General features: G+C 40.5%; 1 long non-coding RNA gene across 1 annotated transcript in view; it reads left to right on the forward strand.

Annotated features, from left to right (window-relative positions):
- Nucleotides 1-21,717, forward strand: part of LOC119117522 — a 48,768-nt gene extending 27,051 nt beyond the window's left edge. Inside the window, exons 4-5 of the long non-coding RNA XR_005096539.1 lie at nt 18,541-19,716; nt 21,027-21,717. This is a non-coding gene — a long non-coding RNA (uncharacterized LOC119117522). The remainder of the gene's footprint in view (nt 1-18,540; nt 19,717-21,026) is intronic.
- The last annotated feature ends 244 nt before the right edge of the window (nt 21,718-21,961 follow it).

Consider the following 21,961-nt stretch of genomic DNA (forward strand, 5'->3'; position numbering starts at 1 on the left):
TTCCTCCATTTCACACACGATGTCTTGTCACTCACGTACCATCTGCCGTGAGCGAGGTTTTCAAGATGAAATGAGCGTCTTAGCGTTGCTTCTCCAACCGACACGATCGATAGTCGCAGATCCACCTGTTGAAGAAAAGCAAACTGCTTTTCAGTGGAGTTGTTTTGGTGACTTGTCCGATAGAGTCAGAAAAGTTCCAGGAAAGTTTCTAGCCTTCTGTGCCACTTCATCTCAGAATTTTTTTTCCTAGTCTTCATCTTGGGATGAAACTTTGAGCTTGGAAAACAAAATCAGACTGTACCAGGTTAAGCTAGGACCTCTTTGGTTGAGAAGTTTGAAAGATGTCTTTGGTGACACCAATACTAAAACTCATACAGTACACAAGTTGATATGAAAATAGCGTTGAATAACAATTCAGCCGAAATTATCTTTCATATAATCATCCGTCATTGTCCCAGTCTGTAACGGATCCTGCGGCAAATCTCCCCTTTTCCCCGATTTTGTAACCATTGAACGGAACGACGAGGCAGAAGACTGAGCAACTGGCACAGAGCGTCAAACCCCCCCGAGGGACCGACAGTGTCAGCCAGAGCCAACCAAGATGGAGTAAGCCTTTGTTCTCCACAATAGGCTCCACTTCATCAAGTCTTGAAACACAACGATTGCCCTGCGGTCTATTAGGCGAGGTGGTAAAATGGAAAAAGGAAAACAGGTCAGCTAGGACAAAGTAGAGAAGCCCTGAGCTTCGCCAATGTCACGGTGTGAATGAACAACGTTCCGATCCAGCGCTTTGTTTTTATCGCAAATAAACATGCATCTGTGAGTTCTGGCCTATTTAGATGAGAGCGACAGATCCATTTAGATAAACCGACCGTGCAACTTTTTCTTGGGTGGCTTTTTGTAGCCAGACTTGTAACAAGAATACATCACGTATCTTTAAAGACCCCTAACAATGACATGATCTCTAAAACTTTACGAGCCCGATCCTCTGTGTGTTTAGCTCCGACTAAAATTGTCGCGCTTGTAAGCGTCGATTAAACAGCGTTCCCATTATTGCGCTCGTGTTGAACACTGAGAAAATCTCGTCTGGCTAAAAAGGGGTAACCGACGACTTCATTGAGCTATTAGCTGCGGTGTGTTGATGAACATTAATTCGGATATGCCAACTGTGATCGTCGCAATCAATTTATTACTATTAATCTCTCCTGAAAGTAAAGCCCATAGTAAACGAGGCCCACCTGTTTCTGGGATTAAGACACCCGCCGAAGGAGCGGGGCCCGTTTCTTCTTGGCAATAGCGGAAAACAGAACAGACTGTGCTCATCCCGAACGTCCGCGCTTGTTCCTGCGGTCATCCATCACCCGGTGACTCTCATATCATTAAAGTGTAAAAACCATAAAATGTGACACCAGCACGAGTTTTTTTTTTTTATGGCTGAACGCTGGATAGTCAATGTATGCATGCGTTTAAACGAAACCATGTGGTAGATCCCGCAAAAAACGGTTTACTTTGTATCGGCCCGTCTCTTATTAACTCGAGCGAGAGTCTAATCGGAGGAAAATGAGTAATGACTCATGTTCGTGCCGCCAAGGTTGTCAAGGACAGAAGGAATGAGACAAAGATGAAGTTTGAGAAAGGAACGCGAGTCATTGACAAAAAAGAAAACATTTACGGTCAGAATTTTGTCTTCTGACTTACAACACTCGGGATCTTATCTCCATTGTTTTTTTTTTTTTTACACCAATCAACATTTCTTCCTCTTCACTCTACAGAACGTTTCCGTAAGGAGAACTAAAGCGTCATTTGCCTACTAATGAACGGGTCGCCAACTGCCACGACGGCAATTTGTGCAAACATACCCGAGTTAATCAGGAGGAAAAACTCTCCAGAGTCGCAGTGAACCAAAGGAATTTTCACTGATGGATGTTATTCACAGAAGCAGAAAGTATTCAGGTACCATGAATCTTCTGGTCCCAATTCGTCTTTTAATGACACCGAAAGAAACTTTGAAGGAGCTCTTTTCATTTATTTGACTAACTGCAAGCAAGCACTTTGCAAGAAGACATAATTGCCCAGACACAAGGTTGCAAAGTTCTTTCTTACAAAGTTAAATCCTTCAGATTAAATCCACTGTGCTTTAAAAATGATTCATCAATTGATTGATTGGGTTGTCTGGGCACACGCTTACCTTGTTCAATGACCTCTTGCCACCAATACAAACTTCTCAAAGTGCTCAGCAGTTGCTTTTTGGAACAACTCAACCTCTTGTCAATAGTCAGGTAATTCATTTTGTTCAGGAACTGTCAGATGCTCAGGGAATTCTGGCAGCCATGAGTTGTCTCTGGGGGGGGTTTATTCAGCCATTTCTTTCTCCCTTGTGGTTCCTCAGTATCTTTTGATCACAAAGAGTTGGGTGTTTTTGTCTCCGCACTCATCCTGGAGCCCCTGAGAACTGATTCTGAAGCTATCCTTGTGAAGCAGACTCCTTTAAAACTTGTAATACTTCTTCGACCTCGGGTAAGTCGTATGTTATGTCTTGTCACAAATCTCTAGCTTCTTTGACTTTTACTGAGAGATGGTGGCCGTAGCTCTTTGGTATAAATCTTCCACTCGAGCCCTGCTACTGCTATCAGAAGCATTTGAGCTCGCTGAGAACGAGGCCAAGCTCCCACGGGTTTGGCATATTGCTCCAAGCTGAAAAGATCACATAGCCATATGGCCGACCTGATGCCACGCCGTCTTTTTGCTCGTCTTCCCGCCAACACGCTGCAAATGCGCCGTCAATGATCCGGGCTCCTCGGTGCGAGGTGGGTCGTACTCGCGCAGGAGGGGGCATCAAAAGGAAGTTCCGACTCATCAGACGGGAACCTTCTCTGTATGCAAACACACGCCTGACCACAACAAAACACGTTGGCCTCTTTCTCGGATATATCTGCAATTCAAATTGTCTGTCTGAGGTGTTTATTCATCCCAACATTCTCTTTGCTTGGACACTTTGAATTGGGCTGTGACGAGCCTGACGTAACATTCAGAGTTATTAAAAAAAAACTATTACATAAATAACACGTTTATAAAACCATCTGTCACTCCAATTCATTAAATCCATCGATCGTCCTTTATCAACAATGGGTGCGCGCCGCTGACGGCGCTTGCACTTCAAAATATTCCACAGGCCCATATAACGATCTATAAATTAGATATCAAATAACTATTATATAAGCAATAATATTATCAAACCATCTGTGCACTCTAAATCATTAAATCCATCGATCAAATTCCTCGTCCTTTGTCAACAACGCCGCGCGTGCGCCCTGACGTCAGCCTCGTCGTTATTCCACAGATCTAGTATATAACTATATTGTAGCGTTAACAAAGTACAAGGAAAGAAATTTTTGAAAAAATTCACATATAAGTCGCTCCTCATTATAAGTCGCCCCTCCACCCAAACTATGGAAAAGAACGCGACTTATATTCCGAAAATTACGGTACTTGTCTACTGTCTTCTTCTGTAATTTAGAAGAAGTCACTCATCAACTTTTTTAGAATCGGTAAGTCAGGCAATCAGAATTAAACGCTAATGGAGACTGCAATGTTTATCTCTGGCATACACCCACCATCAGAGGTTCTTACCATCTGCTCATGTTGGCCTTTGAGTAGAGCATGTAGTCGATGAGATGTTGCGCCTGGACGCAATGTGCGACAATGCATACAATTATGTAAATAGAAAAAACAGCCACTATAGAATTTCTTGGCAAAAATAAGTATCCTCTCTTCCTTGGATCGCTTCGTTCAGTTCTCGGGTCACACTGTTCTTATCCATTATTTACTATATGTTGGTTCCCTCTGTGGTATCCTCTCATTGTACACGTGCTGGACTCGGTAGAACCAGTCTATCAGTTTATTTTAGTTTTATATGAAATGTCTATTAGTTTTTTTGGATTCTCCACTTAAGCATCAAGCTAACAATTAAATACAACCATTGCCATATTGAAAAGTAAAGCGAGGCTCGAGGCTAATGCATTGTTTTCCAGGAAAGGAGCCACTTTTTAAGCTAGGACGCCACTGGCCTTGATGTTGAAGCCTCGGGCCATACAAATGATTTAGCGGCAAAGTTAGACATGCAAAGTCCCACAGCAATGTTGTCTAAACAAATGAGCGACAGAACTGCGGGGTGCTTACGAATGTTCTCGTGGTAATATAACCCCCCCCTGCAGAGCCTCCTGTTAACATCCTGCTTCATGGAGCGTCACTTTGTGTCTTTCTGTCCAGCTTCGTCGTGATGTGGCTGGGGAAATCAATTGAGAACTTGCTCCTTTTATAGCTTTAAAAACCTCACAAAGATCTCATGACGGTCGGCGAAATGATACCGGGCGCCCCACTTGAAGTGAACCGCAATTGTGGTCGTCAACTTAAGTGAGAAGCAAAAAGAGAGACAGGAGAGCACTTTAATAGCCTTCAGCCTGAATCAGCCAAAAAAAACACACACTGTTATGTCTTACATTTTATACACCAGTTAGTCCCAACCAAACAAGTTGCATGACAGAGGCCTTCATGAAAATAACATTAGGTTAGCTGGCAACTAGCAAGCTAGCTAGCTAGCTTGGGCAACAGCTATAGCTAGCTGTCTAGCTAACAATAGAGTTCAAATCCTTACCAGACACAAAACATTTCCACCGAAGATTAAATATGAGGACAGCCAGGGTCGCAAAATGTTCTTTGTATTCAAATTAAAGTAACTTTTCGCTGTTTGCCGCAAAGTTTGAACAACAATTTTGATATGAATATGTAGGGTGTACACTGAAGACGTGTGTTTCTGGGGCACCGATGGCAGGCAGACAGGCCATTTATAATAAAATGTTAGTGGAGCTGCCATCCAAATATTGATGCTCCACTTAAAGCTTTTTCATGCGGTATATTGTTGAAGTTTCATTTTGGGGGCGGACTGTGACCATGGTAGCCAGACAGTGGGTGGCCCAGGCGAGACGCGTTGCTGTCTACTTTCCATTAGCGACTTTTGCATACATTTTGCTGCTCTTATCACAGAATTTCATAAACTTGTTTGTTGCTCTTCGATGCCACAACATTAGGTACACCTGTACAATCTAGTGAGCGCAAATACAAATAAATCAGAGTATTGTTAGAGATCGTGAGACATAATCTAATAGTTTTTTTTTTTTAATGTCGTTCGCAGTGATGTCCACTTCCAGCGAGAGTTCAAGCCTAACAAGAAAGTTATGAGCGTAATAAACCCCATTGTCATATTTACTTTTGTGTAGGATTAAGAAGCAGTGATCGAAAGTGACTAAGTGCCACACAAGGATCTTTAATTATCTTTCTTTGGAGGCAATAGCGGCATCAATATCATAATGGTACACACAGGGTCTGGGCACACTTGTTTTGAATACACGAGGCATGGAGGATTAGTGTCACGTAGGTTTTGTTGTTTATTATCCGCGTGCGTGTTTTATTATGTGCTCTGGGACCTCGGCTGGCTGATGATGCACTCTAAATAAATCTGACTTGAATTGTAGATTAACTCGCATACACGAGCATGCAATTACAGCGCCTGAGCCTCTTGGAATGCTAATTATCTTAGCCGTGATAAGAGATGAGCATTTTTAACTTGTTAGTACAAAGGGCGCCCGAGTGTGAAGAGCGGAATTAAAAATTTGATACAGAGCAGCTGTATGGATGGAGGTGAGCGTGCAACATTTGGCAAGAAATCGCAATATTTTTGCCAAAGTAAGGGAAACACTGCGAGGCTACGCTAACAGCAGCGCGTCTGCTAGCTTGTGTTTCTGGCTTTGGGGTAAAAAAAAAAAAAAGAAAATCCTTTTATTACACGTCTAAGGTGTCGTAGAGTTCAATTTAATGTCATCACATTTTATATTTTACATTGCTTCTTTTACAGAGTGTGTTGTAATTGCTAAAATATAAATAGGAAACGTAAAAAAAAAAAGATCCTTGATTTTGTATGCTAATACCACATTCACATCCAATGAAAACACTGGCGGAGCTAGAAGGGGGGGGGCATGTGGGCACTGCCCCCCCCCACCATAAAATACACAGTATACTCATTAGCGTTATGTGGAATTGTATTATTTTTTTAAATGTTTATTTGTCGCAATTAGACCTTTGTAGGGCGACATAAAAAACATCAACCGCATGCAGTAATTTAATTAATCATAACTTCTCCATTATTTCCTCGGGGCAAACATCAATTCCAAATACACAAGCATCCAAATGACGTGAATGAAATCTCGCTTGATTGTTAGCTCGCTTTGTCCGGGGCCAAAAAGCACTCATCATTAAAACGAGTCAGCGCTTCAGCTAATTGCAGGCGGGCCGGTCGAGTGCTTTTAAATGTTGAAGAGGAAACAGTTGAATTAGTGTTTCATCGTTGCTTTAATACACAATTGACCTCATCGCCTGGCCACGCACACGTGACTCTATCCATGCAAGCAGTGGGAATAAAAAGTAAGATAAACAGACAAAAAGTCACACAGACGTCATTGTGTGAGCGCGTTTGGGGCTGCTTCCTCGCCGCCGTTCGCCGCCTCTCCAGGGATTCGCTCTCAGTAGTGGACGAACCCACCAGCACCGAGCTGTCAATCATCACCCACACACACCCTGCGCAAACACACAAAAATGCAACCAACGCTGCCAGGGGGCCGAAGTTCCCACTGAGTTTTCATGTGATAAAGTGACAGTCACTTCGTAGCCATCCTTCATCATGAAATATTCACACCCATTCGATGGAAAATGAACACTGGGCACTGGAAAAAGGTGCACAATATTTTATATATTATTTTGTATTTTATACATATATATATTATATACATATATATATATATATATATATATATATATATATATATATATATATATATATATATATATATATATATATATATATATATATATATATATATATATATATATATATATATATATGTATTTTATATTTTGTATATATATACACACATACATATATTTATTTACGCAGAGATTCAATATTTAGAGACTCCACACCTCCGTTCCTTAAACCAACGCTGTAATTCTTTTTTTTTTTTATCCTATTGAAAATTGCCATGCCATCTCCCGACTGTTTTATAACTTGTGCCACCAGCTTTTTATGGGCTGTCCATTCTAATCATTCCAAGACAATATATTTTACTTGAATATTCTCCAGGCGGGTGTCCAGAATTGAGCTGACTAAGCAGTGCCTGCAAACTTCCCCCCCAAAAAAAGAATTGCCTTGGCGGGGGAGACTGACATGGGAGGTGTTTCTGAATTACAGCCATCTTTTCTGAAATTTTTTTTTTAGTCTTTTTATTTTTAACAAGACCATCAATCAATGCTGAGAGAGACTTAAAATCACATTTGTAATGACTGTGTTAACTTTTTATTTATATCTTCCTCCACATGGTCTCACTTGCACAGTTTATGTGCGATATGACGTTGTTTTTTTTTTACTCAGTCATGCATAACTGTATTTTTACATCTATTTAGGGCTGTTTATTATTTGCATCCTTCATCTTTCCTCCTCTCCTCACTTTCTTCTTCTCTTTCGCCCATCTTGTGAAATCGAGGCGAGAACAGCAAACAAGTCAGAGTTTGATTTGCTTAATGAGCCGCTCGGCTATAGCCCACTTCCATGCGAATACAAATCAAAATGCTAATTATATTTCAGCAGGGGTGATTAAAAGTAAGTTTACTACTCACGGCGCCGCGTACTCGGGGGGCGCTCTTGTATCTTTGGCAAACACGCAAAGTTATTGATATTCAAACGGTCGCGCGTCAGAGTCGTCGTTTTACTTGGGAAAATCAAACGTGGAAGTTTTTGAGTTCTTTACAAAGCTGCGAAATGTAATTAAAAACCGGTGATGTTGTTTTGAGGTGACGGCACAATTATTGTGCTCACATTAGTCGCGATTGTTAGCGTTAATTGCCGCGGAAAAATTGTGGGAGGGATTGCAATCACCCTCGTATTGTTCCTACAAGTGCTGCTCAGTCGAGTTTAAAAATAGTCGAGTTGGAAAGAACAAGCCAAAGGCCACGTCACAGCCATTATGAAAAGAACAGGGCGGGCCCATTGCACTTTCCCTTCCTTTGCATTATTCATTGGCTGACAGCGAGACAAATATTAACATATCAAATATTAACACAAATTCCCAGCAGTCATCTCCAGCACGACACAAGTAAAAAAAGGGAGCAATTTAACGCTACATTTGACAGTCCGGCTTCGGGTACGCGGGGAAAAGTGACGAAGCGTTGAACAAAAAAAAAAAAGAAAAAAATCCTAAAAAGCGAGCGCATCAAGTTGTCATTTCGAGTAATACTTGAAAATGGAAAGCCTAGAGAGCTAAAATGATTTTTAAATTTTTTTTTTTTATACTGAGCTTATGTAACGCTGTCATAATGCATCGCCTTGTAATAAATCACACTGCATACCAGAGAGGAACAATATGGGAGAATGTCGTTACGATATTCCGATTTTTTTTTCAAGGTCTGTAAACCCACAAATCCTTGTTTTCATCTGTTGAGTGACTTCCAGTACCCCAGAAATGGCAAAGCGTCCCCTAGCGTCTTTCTTTCATTATGACTGATTGCAAGTCATGCACTCGACTGCGCTTTAAAGCCCAAACGATCCTCGCTCACAGTCACAGCGGGCTCGCAAAGCTAGCATTGTTTACGGGCGCCGTTAGTCCGCCTTGTCACGCCGTAATCCGTCCAAAAATAATGACACACTCGTCAAATTAGTCCTAAGCGTTTAAGCCTTACCTGTTTGTTTTAATCCACTTTGCCGCCTCTGCGTTTGCCTGCGGGCTCTCCGAAGGGCTTTCTCCGGACCCTTGTTGCCGTGGCAACCCCTCTCGTCGATTACTTTATACGCCGGCTGCTGTGAAAGTAGCCGGGCAAACTTTAAACTTCACAAAGTGTTTACAAGGCAACATCCGATATTGATCGGAGGCTGAAATTGAAGACGCTATACATCATTTTCTTTTAATGCGACTCCAATCCATACCTGTGGATTTAATGATGTGGTGTTATAAAATATGGAAAGTACCGTAAGACATTAATCAATGCAGTAATCCAGGGGTGTCAAACTAATTTGTGTCACGGGCCGCATCGTAGTCGAAGTTTCCTTCGAAGGGACATTATGATTGTTTTGAAAAAAGCTGTTCAGATATTAAAAAAAGATAGCAAAATCTATTTTTTAAAAGTAAAAACAATTAGTAATTTTAGTATTGACACAGGAAGTTGACATAAAATGATGTGGCGGGCCGTAACTGGCCCCCGGGCCTTGAGTCTGACACGAATCAGTCATAGCAAACCGTTCATTTCGATGTGGAGAAAGATCTGAAGAGCAGGTGTCCCATTACTTTTGTTCCCGGGGTGAACCGACGGCCACGGCCGGAGGAGAGACGATCCTGGTGGCGTGTGCGCAGACTTGACTTCCCTTCCAGCGCCAGGATGCGAGGCGGAGATAAGAGCAAGGCTGATTAAGGAGGCGAGGCCAGAGAAAAGCGGCCCTGCGTTTAGAATCCTCCTGGCACTCGCAAGGCTTATTTTCATGCCCTAGTTTGTCAAAAGGAGAGCACGGACGCCCGAAGCAGACGCGTGTTGTCGTGTTGTCTAACGGGAAACGCGTCAAACAGAGCAATCTTCACATCGCCGAGTCAGAACTTTTTGAGACGACAACGTGTCATTTAACAAGCCATAAATGTTCCGCTGCCGTGTAAATGATAAGTAGCGTCTCCGTTGGCATCGGTTGGGGAATTGTGAGTCAACGGGTTTGAACGACTCGACCTTATAGCGACTCTTTGATTCTTCCCTACTCAAACAGCAGTGTCGTTGTCGTCGCTCTTCACTCACTTTTTTTTTTTGTGTGTATGTGTCGTGCTCTTTCTCTCATTCCGTTCATTCTTTTTGCTCGCCTGCCACTGCTGTTGCTATGGTGACACGGCCTGAACATGCTCGAGTATGAGGCGAGCAAGTTGGTTGATAGTTGAAGTTGTGGAATTGTGCATTTCATACACGACATTCAGGTAAAGAAATTTAAAAAAAGAAATGTCAGTTAAAATGAAATTTAAAAGTAACTTCTCGTTTAATGACAAAAAAAGTTTGTCGTGATTAAGTTTTGACCAAAAAACGTCGTGTGCTTGTGATTTGGCCTTTTCCAGAATTTTCGCATGTTTGTTAAATAAATGGTGGAATTTTTTTTTTTTTGTATTGCTCTGTACCGAATCGTGAGTGGATTTAGTGCCGCACTTCTTTCCAACCTTTTATCAGTCACCAGCTGGGTGACATTTAATGGCTGTTCCTCGACAAAATGCTAACCGAGCCCCGCGGTCACTTTGGCGTTCTAGAGGAGCGACGTGACGGCGGCTGAGTATTCTTTTTAAGTTTTAGTTGAGATGCTGACTGATATTTTCTGTCGTTAACCAAACTGCAGTTTATTAAGTGCTCAGTCATTGTGCATTTTTTACAGTATGCGCAACACTTGTAATTGCGTGGGTGGGCCTCACATCGCTCTCGCATATGTGTCGCCAGACAGATTGCGCCTCTCCGTCGCTATTCCAGAGAGTCAGAGAAGTAGAAAGTAAGGACAGCAGTCGGACGTCGAGCCCGAAACAAAAGGAGCAAAGCCGGGCGCAGTGGAGGCTTGTGCTAGGAACGCACACACGCACGCAAACAGCATGTTGCTCAGCGGGGCAGCCTTCCGAAAAGAATCCGCCGCCGCGTGTTTCGTTCACATTTTCAAGTGGGCCCAGTGTTTGATTTTCTGTGTTTGTGTTGCCGCCTTTTTTTGGAAAAAGAACATACAGTACATTCAAACAGACGAAAATGAAAAAAAAACATGAGGGCTGTTACGATTGAATGTTATTAGAACGATTGTTTCGTCGATTAATCAAAGAATCTGATGCATTTTATGTTTTGCATGAAAGAGTACAAAATAAATGACTCTTGGGAAGGATTTGGACAATTTGTAAAATAAAAAACATGGTTGCAAATAATTACTCGATTATTCAAATGGTTCTCGATTAATTTGATAAACGATTACTCGATTAATTTTGACAGCTCTAAAAAAAAATCCCGAGTTAGAGATCAATGGGCACAACAGCCGCATCAATTCCAGTTTCCAGAACTCTCTCCAAGCCTCATTCAGATGAACACACAATTCCTAGGAAATCACAATTGTCTATCACTATTTTTAGAACAGCACAAGCACATTTTTTCCGCATCCATATTGTCCAGTCTGACTAATTTAGTCTCACTTTCACCCAAACACATTTCTTCATTCATTATGCATGCGGGCATCATTATCGCGCAACAGTGCTTATGTGTCTCGTCAGGATATAATGCCTGAATTGCTCTCGTGCGCCCACGCTCGTGCAATCATGCACAAACTGAAAAGGCAACATCTCCCTCCTTGCTGTCATACAACCATCAAAACGAAGCAACCGGACCGCGTTTGAATTAAAATAAATAATCGTGGTCTTAAAAGAAACCAAATGGCAAACAGATTTTTTTTTTTTCCAGACTCGTTTAGCCTTGTGTTGAAACTTGAAACGGGGGGGCCGAGCCGAGAGCGACGGACGCCCCCAACATGAAAGTCAGCCGTAATGGACATAATAGGCGCAGGATGGAGGAGCGAGGGCCAGTAAATTAATGGGCCCTCCTTGACACCGAGTCCATTTGTTAGTTTTGAAACGTTGTGACAGTTAATTACTGAGGCTAGGCTACAGTGGACCGCTCCACTTAGGCGGGCCTCGGGATAGGAGAAAAAAAACCATTTGCTGGTGTGTCGGCAGACAGAGGAGACAGCTTCCGACGCTGCGGTTTAAGTGTGGAGGCGGCCGGGGAATCATCGGAGTGGAGGTCGCTCGCTGGCTCACTCGCCTTTTTCTGCCTGTAGGCAGCTCCACACAAACCTGTCTCTCTGCGCTATTTGCAACTACTAATTATCTTTTTGGAGCTCCTTTCTTTGTTGCAGCCGAATTTAGCGGATATCGACGGCAGGAATTTCAAAAGCTAGCCAAATCGTAATTGTTCTTCCGTTCAGGCGCATAATTTACTATTATAATGTTTTTCTGGATTTTTTTCTCAGTCAATTTGTGCTATTCTACTCGCAGATGTTTTGTCCAAGCTCCATGTGACGCAAAAGTACTTGACTTCCATTTGATTTGATTGCCGCATTTAACTTGAAGGAAAGGAAAACAAGATTCTCGCAACGTGGGTCAGGAACTGTAAAATATGGATTAAAACAAACGGAGCAACACCAGAAGATGTCAAAACTCTCGTTGTGAGTGAACTGGAGGAACTGAAGAAATGTGGCCTGGTGGTGGGGGAACCAAACATTTACAATGGCTGAACTAATGACCATTAACTGGTACCTATGGACCCTCCGGACGAAAATAATGGATTACAGCGAAGTACAACAAGGCAAACAGAGACTGGCAGGGAGGACATCCATCTCAGGTAGACAGTTCCCCTACACTTTTCATGCCATCCAGTGACATTCTCACAAATGCAGGAATTTCTGTCCCACCGAATCTTGACTCTTTACTATTTAATTCATTTGACCTAGAGAATGCTAATGCTGGTATCTATGAGTCCTTCCTTAACCCAGATACAAATTACACTCCCTTAAAATCTGTTGAAATGTCATGTGAATATTTTTCTGAAGATATGTTTAACAAACTGTGCAATACTCCTCCTGGCCACTGCCAAACAAATGTATTCTCCACTGTCCACTTCAATGTACGGAGTATCTCTAAAAATTATGATGGTCTAAAAACCTATTTATCAACCTTAACACATTCTTTTTCAGTAATAGCTCTTACTGAAACTTGGATGGTTGATAATACATCTAGCTATCCTCTCTCTCACTACACTCCTATACATTCCTGTAGACCAAACAAGCAAGGTGGAGGAGTCTCACTGTATGTGATTGATAACTTAAATTTCTCTCCCAGAAAGGATTTAAGTGTCAATTTTGACATGACTGTAGTAGAATCTGTGTTTATAGAACTCTCCTCTTGCTCACTTATAAACAACAAAAATGTGATAATTGGATGTATATATAGACCACCAGACTCTGATAAAATCACCTTCAATGAAGCCCTCGACTCTACTCTAGAAATTATAAACAAAGAAAACAAATTATGTGTCTTACTTGGTGACTATAATATTAATTTGCTTGAATCTAAGCAGTCACATACAGCAGACTTCCTGAATACATTATATTCCAGAAACTTTTTCCCTCTTATCAACAAACCCTCCAGGATCACAAGCTCAACGGCCACTCTCATAGACAATATCCTATTTAATTCTCTAGACTACAAGATAACATCTGGCCTTTTGATCTGTGATGTATCCGACCATCTACCTGTCTTCCATCTCATCCACAATGATAGTAGTCCTGAAATCAAAGATCATATTGGAGATCAAATGAAATTCCGCAAATTTACTGAGAAAAACATGGTATCTTTTATATCTATCATCAGCTCTGTGTCATGGGATGAGGTTATCCTGTTGCAAGATGTCAACAAAGCCTATCACTCCCTTCTAACAATACTCACAAATGCATTAGAGTTCTCCTTTCCTTTAACTTCTAGTCGTAAAAATAACTCTAAGGGGAAACCATGGATAACGGATGAACTAAAAAAATCTTCACGTAAAAAAAATAAACTATATAGAAAATCTATTGCAAATCCCATCCCTATAAATATAGAAACATACAAGAAATATAAAAACAGATTTACAGCTTTACTAAGGAAAACCAAACAAACTTACTATGCTGATAAATTTACACAAGCCTCCGGTGACATCAAAACAACGTGGAATCTTATCAACCATTTATTACATCGCAAGAAATCAAAAACATCGACCCCAAATGAGATGCTGGGGAAGAATAGAGCTCATTCAAACCCAATAGATATTTCTAATGGTTTCAATGATTTCTTTGTAAATGTTGGCGCTACCTTGGCATCTAGCTTCTCAACCTCTGATACAAGCCCCTGTTGCCTTATTAAAGGGCAGTTTCCTTCACTCTCCATTCTTGACCCTCCTAGTGTTGAGGAAGTTTACAACATCGTCATGAGCTTGAAAAACTCGGCCCCTGGCCATGATGAGATCAGAAGCATACTTATTAAGAAAATTATTCATTCAATAATAATTCCACTAACACACATTTTCTCCTTATCTTTAAAATTTGGCATTGTACCCCAAGAATTAAAAATTGCTAAAGTCATTCCTATCTTCAAAGCTGGTGAGACTAATGAATATGGTAATTATCGACCTATATCCGTACTTCCTTGCTTCTCCAAGATTCTAGAAAAACTGGTTTACTCAAGATTGGCAAAGCACCTAGAAACAAACAATATTCTCTATAAACATCAATACGGTTTCCGCAAAAAGTTTTCTACTGAGCATGCACTGCTTCAGCTTGCCAACCACATCTCAACGGCTCTTGACAATAAGAAATTCGCTCTTGGTGTCTTTCTAGATTTAAGCAAAGCATTTGATACTGTCGACCATAAGATCCTCATCGCTAAGCTAGAGAGATATGGAGTGAACGATTCTGCCCTGAAATGGTTCACAAACTATCTCGCCAACAGAGAACAATATGTATATATAAATGGTTGTTCTTCCAACAGATCTAAAATACTATTTGGGGTCCCGCAGGGCTCAATATTGGGTCCTCTATTATTTTTGGTGTACATAAATGATTTTTCCATGTCTTGTTCAAATTTTCTTCCTTTGTTATTTGCGGATGATACCAATCTCATTGCCACCCACGAGGATTTTAATTTCCTCATTGCACGTGTGAATACTGAGTTGCACGCTGTTACAAAATGGTTCAAAATAAATAAGTTGTCACTCAATATAAACAAATGTAACTTCATGATCTTCTGCAATATAAATAAATCTTACCCCAAAGAACAGGCCAAAATTTACATAAATAATAACGAAATCCATCAAGTTACTAGCACTAAATTCCTAGGAGTTATAGTAGATAAACACTTAAACTGGTCTGAACACATTGATTTGGTTTGCAAAAGATCCATGAAAACGCTAGGTATCTTACGAAAAGTTTGTCCCTTGGTCCATCCGTCTGCTCATCTCACTCTGTATTATAGTTTCCTCTTTCCTTTACTCAATTACTGCAACATAGTCTGGGCAGCTACATATCCAACATACCTCAGCAAATTACTCATCATACAAAAGAAGTTCCTAAAAATGATCTCTTTTTCAAATAGATATGAACCATCGGCACCATTGTTTAGAAACTATTCATTACTGCCAATTGATAAAGTAAATATTCATCAAACCTGTCTACTCACCCATAAATATATATACAGGAAACACTGTCTTCCAGCCACTTTTCATAATTTCTTCGCATTTGTATCGGAATTACATTCTTATCCTACAAGACAGGGGGACAATCTCCACCCACCGTCCTGTCGAACATCACGCCATCAATACAATATCCATTTTAGAGGGCCCTCACTCTGGAATGAGCTACCAATCCATATTCGATCCATATCTTCACAGGTTGCTTTTAGAAAGCACCTGAAACACCACCTTCTCCACTCATGATCCTACCAGTCCAAAATTACTCCACCGCACTCAGCTGATCCATACTAAGAACATCAACTTAAACCACTATTTATACCCTGATTCTTCCTTGTTTTGTTATTTTCTGTTTGCAGTTCTTCTGCTTCCGCTCAGCTATTTTCTTACCTGGTGTTTTTTGATTGTTTCAACATCACTAAAGTGTCAAATTTTGTTTCTCTTGTTTCTCATTTTGTATAGTGTATTTGTTTATGTATGTATACGTTCACTTTCGTATATATGCATATATAAATATGACGATTTAATATTTAGCTAGTTATGCTTGTGTTTATTCATTGATGTTTATTCATTTATATATATATATATATATATATTATTATTATTTTTTTTCTTTCTTAAACACTTGAATAATATTTGATGTCACAGCACTTTGTTTGTTGTGCACTTTGATTATACAGGAGTGGAGCTCCTTACAAGCCCTAGGCTTCGTCTCCCTCCCTGCACTGTTATTTGTTATAATAATATGTGCTAAACAATAAACTAAACTAAACTAAACTTTCACATCAGCAGCCTGGAAGTGTCACCATGTGGTAATTAACGTCATTCTAACTGTGCTTTTCTCTGTTTTTGACATATAAATAAGTCGACCGGCGGGCTGATTGATATCACAAATATATAGTTATATTCTAAATTGCTTCCTTGATACTCTTTCCAAAGTGAGTCAAGACGAAAATGACGAAAGTACACCTTGAATTTCATTCTGCCAAATATTACTGCATCATAGTAGTTGTGAAACTCTTCTTTGCTTATGCCTCCGTAATTGTATTATACTGCCCCCGGTGGGCAAGGCAAGAAAACAATTTGAGATGACTGTCAGAAAGTGCCAAGTTTCACTTTGTGGGGAGATTTAAAGAAGGATTTCGGCTTATTATTCATCAGGCTCTTCAGATCCCACACTGTGTCGAGCATCCTCCTCTTCCGTGTTGAAGGAGAACAAAACATAAGAGAATACCAATGGGACCAACTTGGAAATGGTTACATAAAAAAATCAAATGACTTGTGCTAATCAATTGAATATTGCTTCAGGACGGTACTGCTAAAGCTGTTGGCCTATAAAGAGCAACGTTTGAATATACTCATAAGTGTCATATAAGCTTTATTCAAATAATGCAACTGGGGCTCACTAGCTAAAATTGCTGCTGTTTATGTTGGGCAAATATTAAAAATTTCAATAGTGATCGCTAATTAAAAATGTGCAAATGTGTATTTAACATTTCAAGTTTCAGGCAATGGTGTAATGGAGAAAAACACTCTCCGAATTTGCTTGAGTAATTTATGAGCAACAGTATCGGCAATCAATGACGCTGTTTTTGCACGTATCTTTCGCCTGCCATCCATTTTCAGAATTTATAACCTCGCATGGCAGCGCTTTTATATACACTTCAATTGCGGCTGTCAAATCCCAACTCACTATCATCACATTATAGTGTTTCCCCTTTTTTTATTGCTCGGGGAGTTGCAGTTTTTCCTACACGCTGACATGTTTTCCTCCGGTAATGGACGGCTAGCTTAAACTCTGACGGATGATCCTGACTGTTAAAAGTAGTGCAATGGCGCTACCTCATAAAATATTGAATTGGAACTTCCGGGCACATTTTAGTAGTGTCACCTAGGATTTTACGCAACCTCCGATTGCCTCGGGTTCCCTTCCCATGTGCTCACCCTGAAAAGTGACACGATTGCATAATCGGCGGCTAAATTGACGATTAACTGAATTATTTTGTGGCATCTGGTGTCGGTTGGAGGTATGAAGGATGTGCGGTGAGCCGGGTTGAGGTAATGAGTCAGGCGGCCCTGAGCCCCAGTGGCGGGAAGCCATAAAGTGGGAGATTGATAGTTTTTTAATATGTCCACGGCAACCTCTTGTTAAGGTCCAATATAATTCCTACCTCAGCCTGCGGGACAACGGCACATTCTCAAACCCAAAAGGAACTCTAGTGAAGGTCTTTGACTGGAGCCAGTTGACTCCCAGTGTAAACAGTTTTGCTTTCTAATGGCACACACAAATGTCACTAGCGAAGTGGTAATGGTGTTTTTCCAAACCTCTTTGCCAGTGACATTTACAAATATTTGCAAAGGCGAGGGCTTTTCGCTGCGGGGGTGGCGTCATTGTTTGCGATTTGAAATGCTAGCGATTTCAACTGCTAGCTTGATAGCCAGGGACGAGATTAGACTCGGGGTTTCAAAGGAAAGTTGGCGCTGGAGCTGCTGGACGCTGTCGGTGGCCGCCGTTGACTAAGCGTCCTTTTTGGGTTTGCGGTCAAAATGATAAAAAAACAAAAAAAACATTTTATTTGATGCACGACTTTTCACACTAATCAGAGGTTTGTTGTCTCTTTCTACAATTTAATAGACGGTCACAGCTCAAGGAAATGAAATCAGTTAAAAGTCGTTCTCACTTCTTTTAATGTATTATTGATTTTGGAGAACCTTGGCGTCTTTCTTAAAAAAAAAAAAAAATCAATCTTACTGTCATTTTAACCCTGATGATGTTTTTTACCAATCCAAGGTTGTGAAGCGCTATAATTGGGAGAAGAGACTAGAAAAGTTTATTAGCGCTTAAAATGCGGGAGGCAATTTTTGTCCTTCAAGCTACGAGCAATGTTTCCCTTAAGACTAGTTACGAAATTCCAGGACAATTTTGCGTACCTTTTCCAAGGCCCAAAGCAAAACATAAAAAGTCATTGACCTCTAAAGATACAAAAATAAATACCTACAAATTAAATACATAATAACATAAAGTGTTGGCTATCCTGAATTTGAAGCGGTCTGAAAAGTGTTTTCAAATTCCGCTTCCTTCACTTTGTATGGATGTTTTGAGTACTAGGCAATGGATTTCCTCACTTTATTTTTAATGTGACTATAACTGCTCCATTTCTCTCCCCTTCCTTTCAGGCAGTTTCCGTCACATATGTTTGGGCTGATTGTTCTCCACGTGCCACCGCTTTCGACACAAAGATCCAATTACTGACCGGCGTCCGTCTGATGGCGAAGCCGCACTCCAGAACAAATCCAAGCTCGGCTGCAGTTGCACCGTAAGACTTTACGAGCGCGTTCATTCCACTAGTTAAAATGATTCATCTGCTTCATCTCCATGAAGCAGGTTTTAATGCTTGATTTTAATGAGTCGTTGATTTAAATGCGACTCCCGTTGCTCTGTTCCGTCTTGACAATGGAAGGAAAGTCTTGGTTGTGTCTCGCCAATGCCTATAACATTCTATTTAATTACAATACAATACAAAAAATATGTTTATTGTTACTGAAGAGTGCTATTTTTTTTTAAAAAACTGAACAATTAGCTTTTTGGGATCACTGGAACGAATTAATAGCATTCATTTCAATGACGACGGATGATTTGAGATAAAAGTGTCTAATTAAGTTTGGCACTACTCTAGTCAAGTTCGACATTTATACGCCATCAGATAGTCGTTGCTGGGGAGGAAACAACGATACACTTAATTATGATTCAGTGTTTCTTCAATATGCTATCATCACAACATTCACGCTTATCTTGCTCATGCAACGTGTAGATAAGGTGTTTTGGCGGGAACAGTAAACTCGTGTTCATTTTTTTTGGGGGGGGCCTGCCTGCAAGCTATTGTGGCTGTGCCTCAAAATAATATTTTTTAACAGTTGCTGACCTGTCAAAGTGTTTGTAAATAAACATCGAGGGAAAAAAAAAGAAGCAATTTTCTTGCTCTTTACGGATGAGCATTTTGCATTTAAATAAGTCTCCTTGGTCTCGAACAAGTGTTTTTATCATCTGGGCCGAGTGTCTGTCACGCTTCACCAATATGGTCGTTGTCGCCATCATTACTAAATGTCGTTTTTGTGAGCATAGGTTGCTTTGATGAATTCCATCCTCTTCAGAAGTCTGCTCCTGGAAACGACGTCACGTTATGCACGACCACCAAATAAGATGAAGCTGAGGTGCCTTCCTCGTCCTCTTCCTCCTCCCTCTATTAAAAGTGCACCGTTTCCATAGAGACGTGCTCTGGTTTTCTCCGCTAACTAGCCAAAATACACCTTGCAGGACACAATATTAGATCCAATTCTATTGAACCCAAAAAGGTAAATGACCTGAATATAAGACGATGTTTTTTGCATTGAAATAAGACTGAAAAAGTGGGGGTCGCCTTATATTCGGGGTCCAGACATTATACCGATTTAAATTCAAGGTTGCTGGTATCGACTGAGTATGTTGCTGTGATCGTGTGCGTCTTTGAGAGTATTTCATTTATGGTTATTTCTTATTATTTTTCTTGCCAATAAAGCTATCAGAACTGAACCACGTACTCCCTCCTGTGTTCTGATCGACACCCGGGGGCGAAAAGAGCATAACCATCCGAGCCAACCCCCTATACAGTCCTCAGGCTCCCCAACAATAGCGGTAGCAGTTTGCATTATTTTATTGCAATGTTTTTCCTTATTCAGATTTGTTTCAAGACTACAGTTAGACTTCACTTTGATGGTTAATGCAGTTATTGCAATTTTGTTGTTTTATCACAGTAGATTGGTTTATTTACATTTCAAAAACCAGAAGCCATTCATTTACAAATGTGGCAAAATAACATGCTTTTTCTCTCGAATATAATGTTATAAATCATTCGTTTCAGATGTAATTATTTTCCGTATAAAAATTAAATTTGGTGTTCAAAAAGTCTTTTTTCAAACTTGAGTCTTGAAAAAGAGGGGGTCGTCTTATAACCGGGGTCGTCTTATATTCGGGCCAATACGGTACAACTGAATAGTGATAGTGTCCTGTCATTTGTTTGTTGCATTCATTTCATTCTTTTGTTGCATTCATTTGGCTTGAATTTATGCAAAAAATATTAAAAATAAATAATAAATAAATAATTAAAATAATTAATAAAATAGTTTGACATGTTTAACAGAAAAGTTTGACATTTTTTCCTGATAGTGTCCTGTAATTTTTTGTTTTGTTGCATTAATTTGCCTTGAATTTAAAGTAAAATTATTAAAAATAAATGATAAATGAATAATAAAATAATTATTAAAATAAACAGTTTTCTATGTATAACAAAAAAAGTTTCACGTTTTTTTCCTCGAAATCAGTCAATTAAACTCTTATTCTTCATCCATCTCGTTGACAAAGTTGGTGAATAATGAAAATATGAGTAAAAGTACCAGCATATTAAACATACTTTAGAATTAATAATAATTGAATTCTTAATAACATTAACAGAAATCTTTAGTTGATTTATGATCTGTCCAAAGGGCCGCTGTGGCACACAATTAAAAAAATAATCTCAAACACAGCTCCTCATTTAGGATCAGATCGTTTGCTCATAGCACATCGTGATCGTCCAGGGTGCAATGCAGCGAGTGTAACTTCTTCTTCTTGTGTCGTATGACTTTAGACTTGCAGCTCTGTTGAGGCGAGCCAGGTCAACATGTCGTCGTCCAGATCAATCAGGCCTTGTTCGCCATTCGGTGGCCGGTGTTTGGGGCAATTGCTGCTGATGTGCTCTACTGTCTGGACTGGGTCCCCACACTCACAAGAGGCACTATCTGCGAGTCCCCACCTCTTCATTGCAGCTCCATAGCGTCCAACGCCGGTCCTCAGGCGGTTGAGGGTTGTCCACTGTTTCCGGGGCAAGTCCTGGCCAGAGACGTCTGTGAGGTCATTGATGTAATGGTGCAGCCTAGATGGTTCTGCTGACTTCCACTGTTCTCTCCATATGGTCTTGACCCAGGTGGCCTTGGAAGTGTCAGCTGATGTTGTGCTGAGCAGCTCATGGGCTTGGATGGCAAAGGGGCGTCGTGACTTTAGGCGCACGCGTCGTGGTGTCTCTGTGACGATCTTATGGAGGAGGTGGGATTCACTGGTCTGTGCCTTTCGGGAGAGGGCCAGCGTGGCTGCTTCTCGTCTGATGTCACTTATGATGCCGAAGGTGAAGCTCTTGATATCTGCGATATCTGTGATATCGGATATATCTGTGTTGTATTATTGTAGAGCGGTGCTTCTCAATTATTTTCTGTGATGCCCCCCCCCCTAGGGAGAAGAAAACATTTTGCGACCCCCCCCATGTTATTAACCTTAGAGAAAACAAAAAATAAATAAAAAAGTTCAATTTTATCAATATTATATTATTAGAATATCTGTTCAATAATTTCCCATGGTGTCCAACTGCACTTTTTATCGCCTGCTCTGTCTGTGCTGTGTGTGCTAGTGTTGGCTCGTGAGTGAACGATTCGTTCAAAAGACCGAATCCTGTGAATCAGTGAAGTGATTCGTTCTTTTTTCAGTTATGACTTCAACCAGTAGGTGTCGGTAATGCGCATTGATTGATTT

Source organism: Syngnathus acus, chromosome 23 (assembly GCF_901709675.1).
Source record: "Syngnathus acus chromosome 23, fSynAcu1.2, whole genome shotgun sequence".
NCBI classification, from domain to species: domain Eukaryota; kingdom Metazoa; phylum Chordata; class Actinopteri; order Syngnathiformes; family Syngnathidae; genus Syngnathus; species Syngnathus acus.